Source organism: Camarhynchus parvulus, chromosome 2 (assembly GCF_901933205.1).
Source record: "Camarhynchus parvulus chromosome 2, STF_HiC, whole genome shotgun sequence".
Lineage (NCBI taxonomy): Eukaryota > Metazoa > Chordata > Aves > Passeriformes > Thraupidae > Camarhynchus > Camarhynchus parvulus.
In genome coordinates, this window is record NC_044572.1 from 62011837 (window position 1) to 62020612 (window position 8776).

Genomic DNA, 8776 nt, shown 5'->3' on the forward strand with positions numbered 1-8776 from the left:
AGAAACTAGATACAAAGTGCACAAGGGGAGTCAGAGGTAATGAGCATGTAATCAGTGCTGGAGGGCACTCTGCACACTCTATGACTTTTTTTTTAATGCCTACCTTTTACAGCTTTTGTAAATTAACACACTTAGCAGGCTGGTGGGAATTTGAGTCATCTGTAACAAAAAATCAACGTATTCAAATGTTAAAAACAAGCAAGTATAAGTTTCAGGTTTTAGGAGATATTAGAATTGTAATTTATTTTGTTTTTCTCATAAAAATATGTCCATGTATACTATGTAAAAAATCTAATGTTTTATTCAGTAAATAAAGTTATTCAATGAACTATTATTCATATTGCTTTACATTTGGTTTTAAGACCCAAGTCAGCTAATCTCTGTGGATACTGCAAAATCTGATGATTAAGTCTGACTTTATTAACACACACAAAAAAAAGAGAAATATTTCATAAGAGCTAAAAAATCCCAGAAGCATTCAAAATAATTAAAACAGTAGTTTGTTTTGTTAATAAAAAAGTAGTTCTAACTCTTATTAAATCTTCCCTTTATGACAGAAGACTAACTTTTTTTATTCAAAAGCAAGTCGTCAGAACTGTGAGGACAGAAAGAAATGAAATTCTACTCAGATTTGTACTTTGTTATTTTAAATATTTAGATGTAATATGTCTCCAACACCTTCCAATCTGGTGCAACTGTGGGCTTCCCTGAAAGAAGGGCTCCTACTTGTCTTGTTCCCCCTCATCTCTCTCTTCCTTAGCTTCCTCTCCACCAGACCTGGTAACAGTGCCACCACAAAGACAGTCCTGCTGATTGACCTGACAGAAGATTTAGTCAGTCTTCTGCCAACCTTTGAAAAAGAAAAATCATTTTCATCAGACCAGTTTATTGGACTTGCCCCAGCAACAGAGAAAGTATATGAATTGGCACCGAAATGTAACAGAAATCCCTTTCTGCCTATGGGAATGGCAGTTGTACTAGACAGCATCATATCCAGCCACAAGCTCAGGGCACAGTTTTTAGCCAAAATGCATCTAATTTCATCTTACTCCCCAAAAAGAAAGAGGGTCCTGACTTCTATTTGTACCAGAATAGCACTGGTGTAGGCACGCGATCTGCAAGGTCAGAGCCTTAAATAGCAAAAAAACTGATCCCTCTCCAACTGGGTCTATGTCTATTACCCACTTAATCTTGTGGCTAATAAATGCTACAAGTAGCACAAAAGAGGGCAGCAGCACTTGGTGAGAGGCCAGGAGGAGGTCAGAGACCAAAGCACAGACTGAAGGTATTTCTATGCAATGTTGAGGACAAGGGCAATTCCTCCAAGGGCCCAGAATAAGGTAAAGAAGGAGAGCAGCTCCACCTCGTGAGGCCAACAGGCACCAACCAGCACATTCATTCTCTGTAATCCTTGCACAGTCCCTTGTGATGGATGAATAGTCAGGCACATGAGAAACTTTCTTGTGTTTCAGTGGGTTCTACAGCTTTCACATCCTTCCACTCCCCAGCATTGTGCATTTTCCTCTGACAGTTTAATGAATGACAGAGTGATCCTGCTGAAGCAGCACCACTTTTGCAATAAATAAATAGGAGTTATCTTCCTAGTCCATTACTATTTTAAAAAATAAATAAACCAAATAATTTCACTTAAGCTGTTTTGTTGGTTTTTGGTTTTTTTCTTCCCATCTTCATCTCATTGTACACTAAAAGGATCTGGAAATCTACCGCCAACCAAACATGCAATAATTCTTCATGCAACATTCGTCCCTTAACCCCCCTCCTCATCAGCTATAAACATAGATTAATTCATTTTTTCAATTACCTACAGATTTGCTTTTAAAATATCCTGCAACACTTGAGTTCTTTTTCAAATGTATCTGCAAATGTCAACTGGCACAAAAAATATAGACAAATTTCCATATTATACTATATTTGCCAGAATAAAATGCAACACAAGAAGCAAAATGGGCCAGTACTCAGCTCTGCAATGATGACAAAATGCAAGCAAGCAAAAAATCTGCATTCCAAAAAACAAGTTTTAAAAGTCCCAATATGCTGTAAGGATGAAACATTTAATTTACATGAGCAAAATACAGAACAGAAATAGCTGCAAGTCTATGAAGACAACTTATTAACCCTTTACAGAAGAACCCCAAGCACAAAACCAGGTGTCCTCAGAAGAATGCAGAAACCAACACCTAGTAATAATTCCAAAGTTGCTTCCAACTGCTCTGAACTGCTTCAATTCATTTTCATGACTGTTCCTCTGAGGTCAGGAGCAGAGCCCATGCCAAAGAACATGATCTGTTTCACTAGTCAAAAGGGAGTATTTGGTTTGGGAAGCTTCAGGAATGTTCAAGGGGGCATATTTTGGAGTTTTTTGCAGGTTACTACCAGGAAAGTTTCAGATTATTTGGTCTAGATTACAGGAGAAGAAAGTGATGTGTAACTACTTATAGGTTATAAAGAAGCTCAATATGCATTACTCCACACTAAGTTTGAAAAGCAGTCAGTGTTCCCAGCCAGAACCATATAAACAAGAATGATTTGGATGAACATGTGGAATCTATCTGTATCGAATATAATCATAATTCCAGAGAAGGAAGCTTGCCTTATCCCACCAACTGCATTCAAAATTTCCTCTTGCACAGTTTCTCCAGTTCTATTCCAGAGTTTCACTGTGTGAGGACCTTTGGAATCAGGAATGCCCACATGTGAAGCAGACTTTTGTACTGCTTGAGAAGTGTGGAAAGATATCAAGAATACATTCAAAAATTGCATGAATAAAGAAAAGGACTCTTATAGCTTATCTACACAAAGAAATTACTCAGTATTAATTGAGAGTATGAATATATAGTACAAATTCAAACACTCAACAACTACTTCCACATGCAACGAGCTGAACACTCCAGTATAATGAGCATTACAATTCAGTGTAATTTACATTGAACAAGAATATTCAGTAACACCCAAAACTGGAGTCAGTGTGCAGCAACGAGTGTTTTGTACATTCTGCCTTTTTCCCCAGCAAATTCCCTTGGAAGAAGCATTTTCAGTATCAGTAAAATACAAACTTAAACAAAACAAAAAGCAGAAACAAAACAACAAACGAACAAATCACCAAAACCACCTCACTGTACAGTTTAACTTAACAGAGGTTTCCAGGAGAGAGCACATTCCTATTTCACTGTTTGTAGACAGATCATTTACAGGGATGCTCTTGCTACTGATGCAAGTCCTGCCAAAACCTGAAGGTGTCAGGGAACACTAAAGATGTTACCCCTTTTTGCTGCCTGGCCCACTTTCTCCAGAAGATGGCCCTTGCTGCAGCACAATAAGCAATCTGTCCATCCTCATTCTCCCCCAGTATTCACAGTTCCCTGTATTTGCTTTCTCTGCGTGTAAGTTTGTGCTGTGCACCATCTGTGAACCACCCTGGCTGCTCAACAAGTATCCACGTTGCTCTGCTGCTCTTTGTCCAGCAGACTGAGGAGAGGAGCAGAACAGAGAACTAGACATAGTAAACTCAGCAATCACCATACCACAACTTAGAAGGGTTTATTAGCCAGAACTTTCGGGAAGATTAATTTGAAAAAGCTTTTAAAATGTATTAGTTAAACCATAACTAAAGTTTAAACGCTCTTGTTTAATTTACTTAAGAAGTAAATTTAACTTAATCTACTTTAGAATTCAAAACAAAAGTCGCTTGCAAATAAAAGAACCCATAACAGATTTGAATGTGATTTAATTGATAAACTTTTTAAGTGAGCTCAAATTAAAAATAAAGAATGTTCATGTAGCAATTTAGAATATTTTTCCTGAATCTTCCTACATATGCAAGCTGAGAGACTGCTATTCATTTTTTCTGAGACAGAAAATGCAGTGAAGACAGAGGGCTGTGTTTAGAACTGGGCAGGAAGGTAGCTATGAAGAAGTGTGAAGTGAAAGCATTTCAAGTAAGTATTTTTGTAAGGCACTTGCAAAAATGACAAAAATTGCTCTGTTGCCTAGCTCATTTTTCAGCTGAATTACTTAACCAGATGGTAAACCAAGATATGTGACCTTTATGCCAAGTAAGGTCATGTATCTGGGTTTTGGGGGTTTTATCCAATATAGTTTAAAAGTAAAAAATACTCTGAAAAGACAAGCAAAACTTTTTTGGAAAACTAAAGGCGAATGCATTTTCTAAAGGATAATTTGCTTAGTCAACACAAAAGAGATGTAATCTAACAACACTCAGACTTTTAAGAAAATGTATATATGATATCACCCCTGTATCATTCTGATGCGTACTGCAGGCCAAATTCTACCTTGCCAAGTCATCTCTTAAACACACCAGAAAAAACAAGCCCAGAAAATGACACATATATGCACATTTTAAATAAGAAATAGCCACAACATAACAAAGTTCTTACTCTGATGAGAACCATGGCATTCGTTTTTAATAAGCCTTAAGTTCTGTAGTTAATGCTAGATCCTGCTTCACTGTTCAGCATCTGCATTCCCTCACAGCAAAGCCTGCTGCAGATTAGATGGAGGCTTAAACTTACAAATGGAACTGACATTTACAAGTCAGAAGTGACACAGAGAAACTCTGCAATTGAATCACTCAGTCTGGGTACACTCCCAGCTGGCTTCAGTAACAGGATACATCAGATCGCAATTTACCATGGACAAAAAGACTTTTCTCACAGTTGCTACATCCAGGACTTTGTTAAAACATTGGAAAGATTTTACAAGGCTTTAGGACCTGACAGATCTTATAGCAAATTTTAAGGAAAATTAAGCAAATTTAGTAAGTTATTTAAGCAAGTAATTTAAGCAAGTTAGTGTTTCGGACATGTTCACTTTTAAAGCCCAAAATGGGAAGTGTTATAGAACAACCAGACCTAATAATATTAGGTAGTACTATCTTATATAAAGCTTTAAAACTTGTTACAGAGATGTCAGCTATATTACATTATTAAGGTCTACAATCCTGCACACAACTGTAGAAACCCTGAATAAGTGAATAATCCATCTTTACATGGTGAGCAAATCAGGAAACCACTCTCATAGGTATTTAAAGCTTTGGGGTTTCAGGACCTGTTTCTGAGAGGCAGACTTCTTTCAACACATCAGAGTGTTCGGGTTACAAAGCTCACGTGTGACCAAGGATCTTCTAAAAAATGTGCAATCCACCACCAAAAAGTCTAATTCTCATGAGTAATAGAAGCTGCTTTACATAGTGGGTGCTAAGTATTTCCCTTAAGGCCTAACTAAGCATCCAGGGAAGCCTCATCCCACCAAAGGCAGCAAGGAAGTGTAGTAGGTATTTATTAATTTGTACTAATTTACAGCAGTTTAAGGGCACAGCAGCACAAGCCTCACCAAACCGTAGCAACCAGCATGCAAGTCTTTCAAAACAGCATAAAGCAGCTGAGAGTAAACTAGAAACAGACATCAAAATTTTAAAATACTTTTTCAATTTTTTATTTCCAAAGTAATTAAACCCTCAATGAGAAATGGCCAGGCTAAAACTGTCAGATTATATGGTTGTGTTTATACAACACCAGTCTCTTTCTCCAGCTACATTTCAAATGGGAAAAGCATACAATTTTTTTTTTAGTCAAAACCAGCCAAAGTATTTTCCCATAAGCTTTCCAGGAAAGCCAACCTCTGGACTAAAACCAAACATAAAACTTTCACCAGGAAAGGAGAATATTTCATTAAATTGTGAATACGCAAAGACAACATTCAGACATAAAATGATGGAGAAAATTCTTACGTAACTTTCCACTTAGCAGCTACTACAGACTACCACCTATTATAATAAGAACATAACATAATAATTTATTTCAAAAAACTCAACTGAATTCAAGGCACAGGCATTATATTGTATCCTCTCTATTGCTGTCTGAGTTTTGTACATTAATCTTCAGCATAAGGAGCGAATGATCAAAAAGCATGAGAATGAATACATACTACTCCACAAAGCTACTTTTGTCCACATAACTATGCATGTTTTGTTCCAAAAAGCAGTAGATAATTTCATAGAATCACAGGACTTTGATAAGTTTGATGATTGTAATTTTTCCAGTATTAAAGACTTTTAGCTGATTTATAAAAAGTAATTACTTGGAAAAGCTGGAGTATTTATTTTGAAATATGTATCACCTTCCTCTAAACAGAAGAAATAATAAAAATACCTGCAACAACAAAATTTTTGTAAGAAGAAAAAGTCTGAAGTGTATTGTAAAATTATTTATATAAAAATTATAGGGTAAAATTTGAAACACTCCAGAAACTTTTGCAGAAAATTAACAAACCCAAGGTCTATTTTACCAATTCTTAAATCTTTTAAAATTACTGTAATGCACCTATCTGTGGATATTGGATCATTAATAAGATTTAAGTGAAATACTTCTTCTACATAATGTTCTAAATAATGCACCATCTTAACCAACATCAAAAAAAATACCAGTTTTGAAGTTAATTTTTCATTTCAAGATCTACCTTAAAACCTGCTCACAATGTACATAAAAATGTGATAGTGAGAATACAGGAGACATCAGAGCTTGCACACTTTACTCTCACTAACACCTCTTTGCACTAAAAATAGGGCACCTACAGGAACAGATGTTTGGTTGCTTTGAGCTGGAATCCTGAAAAGCACAAACAGCCAAAGTTCTAAAGTCACCCTCAAAAACTGAAGAAAATAATCGTGTTACAGTTTTCACGCCAGTAAAGCATTCATCATAAAACACACAGACATTCACAAACACAGAAAATAATACTCAGAAGAGAAAAGTCATCAGCTTATATGCAGTATGTGTTTGGGTTTCTGTCCTGAATCCCAGCTGCCTTTCATGGATGGCAACCCAGTCCTTCATCCTAACACACCAAGCTGTAGAGCACAGTGAGGCTGCTGCTTCATAGGCAGGAAAACCAGCAAAGGTGACAGAATGGGCATCAGAACAATTTCCAGATAAACTGCTCCTGTTAGCAATTAAAGGTCTTCTGGGACTGTACAGTTTGATCAGCTTAATGTTCTACTGACTTTCAGGAAAGATGTTGTAAATTTCCATTTTCTTTTTCCACTGCCCACATAGTATGGATGGAAATCAGCAGACTTACAGCCTATTTCTAGGTCTGCTATTAAATAATAGTCATACTATGTTAATCCTCATTTTACTAAGACATAAAAAGAAAAAACCCCAACTAACCAAAAAAACAAGGAAGAAACCACTGACTTTACCTGAGCAGCTAGTCCAAATTCCGTGTTTTGGAGGTATTTTCACTTAGAGACACTAACTGGCAAACTCCAACTAGTTTAAGAATTTTCCTAGCTAGTGCTGTGCATTTTCTGGAAAAGCTTAACCAACTACCCATGAATGCCTGTGGGTAGCAATGTGATGTTATTCCTGGAAAGTGTATTTCAGAAGTGGCATCTTTAGGCAATTCAGTACTCAAGTTCTGCCTTCTGTGACAGCCTTGCAATAATTTTGACTTGCACAGGGATTGCTGTAACCGAAGTATTTTACAGAGCAATCTAATTTTTAGAATTTCATCAAGTAAAATAGTGTATTGATATCATCTGCAAAATAAATAGGATACTAAAGTACTGATGTCCATGTAAGTGGATACTCCTGTGTTTGGGTATTTTGACCAGAAAAGCTTAGCCCAACTTTACAGGCATGACTTAAAATACAATGTACAATTCCATTGTCCACTTTGAGAACTTACACAGCTTCCATTCACTGGGCATCACACAGTGTTTCATTTTTTGAGTGAGCTTCAGAATATCCCTGTTAGAGCATGGTGCTAACAGCACCAAGGTTGTGGGCTCAACCCCCATAGCGGCCATTCACTTAACAACTGGACTTGAGGATTATTGTGGGTCCCTTCCAACTCAGAATATTCTGTGAATCTGTAATTTTTTACTCCATATTATACATACAAAGCCCAGTATAGAAACCTTCATAATTTGTCTTTGATGACACAGGAGGTGACTATCAGATTCATACACATAGGATTTGCAACTTGTCTTCTAGTTCCATACTGGAAAAGAATTAAGCAATACTTGGTAAAACATATTTAAATTTTAAGCAAATGTTTTCTAAAATCTATCAACATGTGTAAATACACTACTTTTTACTAGGAAGACTTCTGAATGCATCTGTTATCAATGTGCAAAAAGGACTGAAATACCAAAAAGTCTGTTTAAAGGAACAATAAAATTTATGACTACATGCTTCTCTTCTGTACAGAAAAAAAAAAGCTGAGCAGCCATTCAAGATCAGTGAATTTAAGTGAGTGACCTCCTCCACAAAGAATGGCTGATGTCCTAGGGGTAAAATTTGGGAGAAGTGAAATTCTGCAGAACTGGCTCCAGCTTTTGCATCGCAGCATCTCAAATCACTCCTACTCCAGCATCTTCATCTCTTTATACATACCAAAAGTAATGAGTGTCCTTGAATTTCACTCCTGGTTGTTACAAGCAAAATTATCCACCTCACGTTTTAACATGGGGAATTTCCCCTTACCTATTATAATTCCTGCAAGCCAGATAGCTTTATCTGGTAATTACCAAGGTGCAGTCTTTATTTTAAGCTCTGGTAAGAAAGAAATTTTTATCACCATGTCCACAGCTGCTAGTCAGGAATTATTATTTTCACAGCTTTCAGACCTTGCCACATCATTTGAATGCACTATACAATGGCACATTTCAGAATGATGAGCTTCTTCAGCCAGTACATCCACTAGAAAGAATGGTGATTGATTCAGTCCTCTCAGC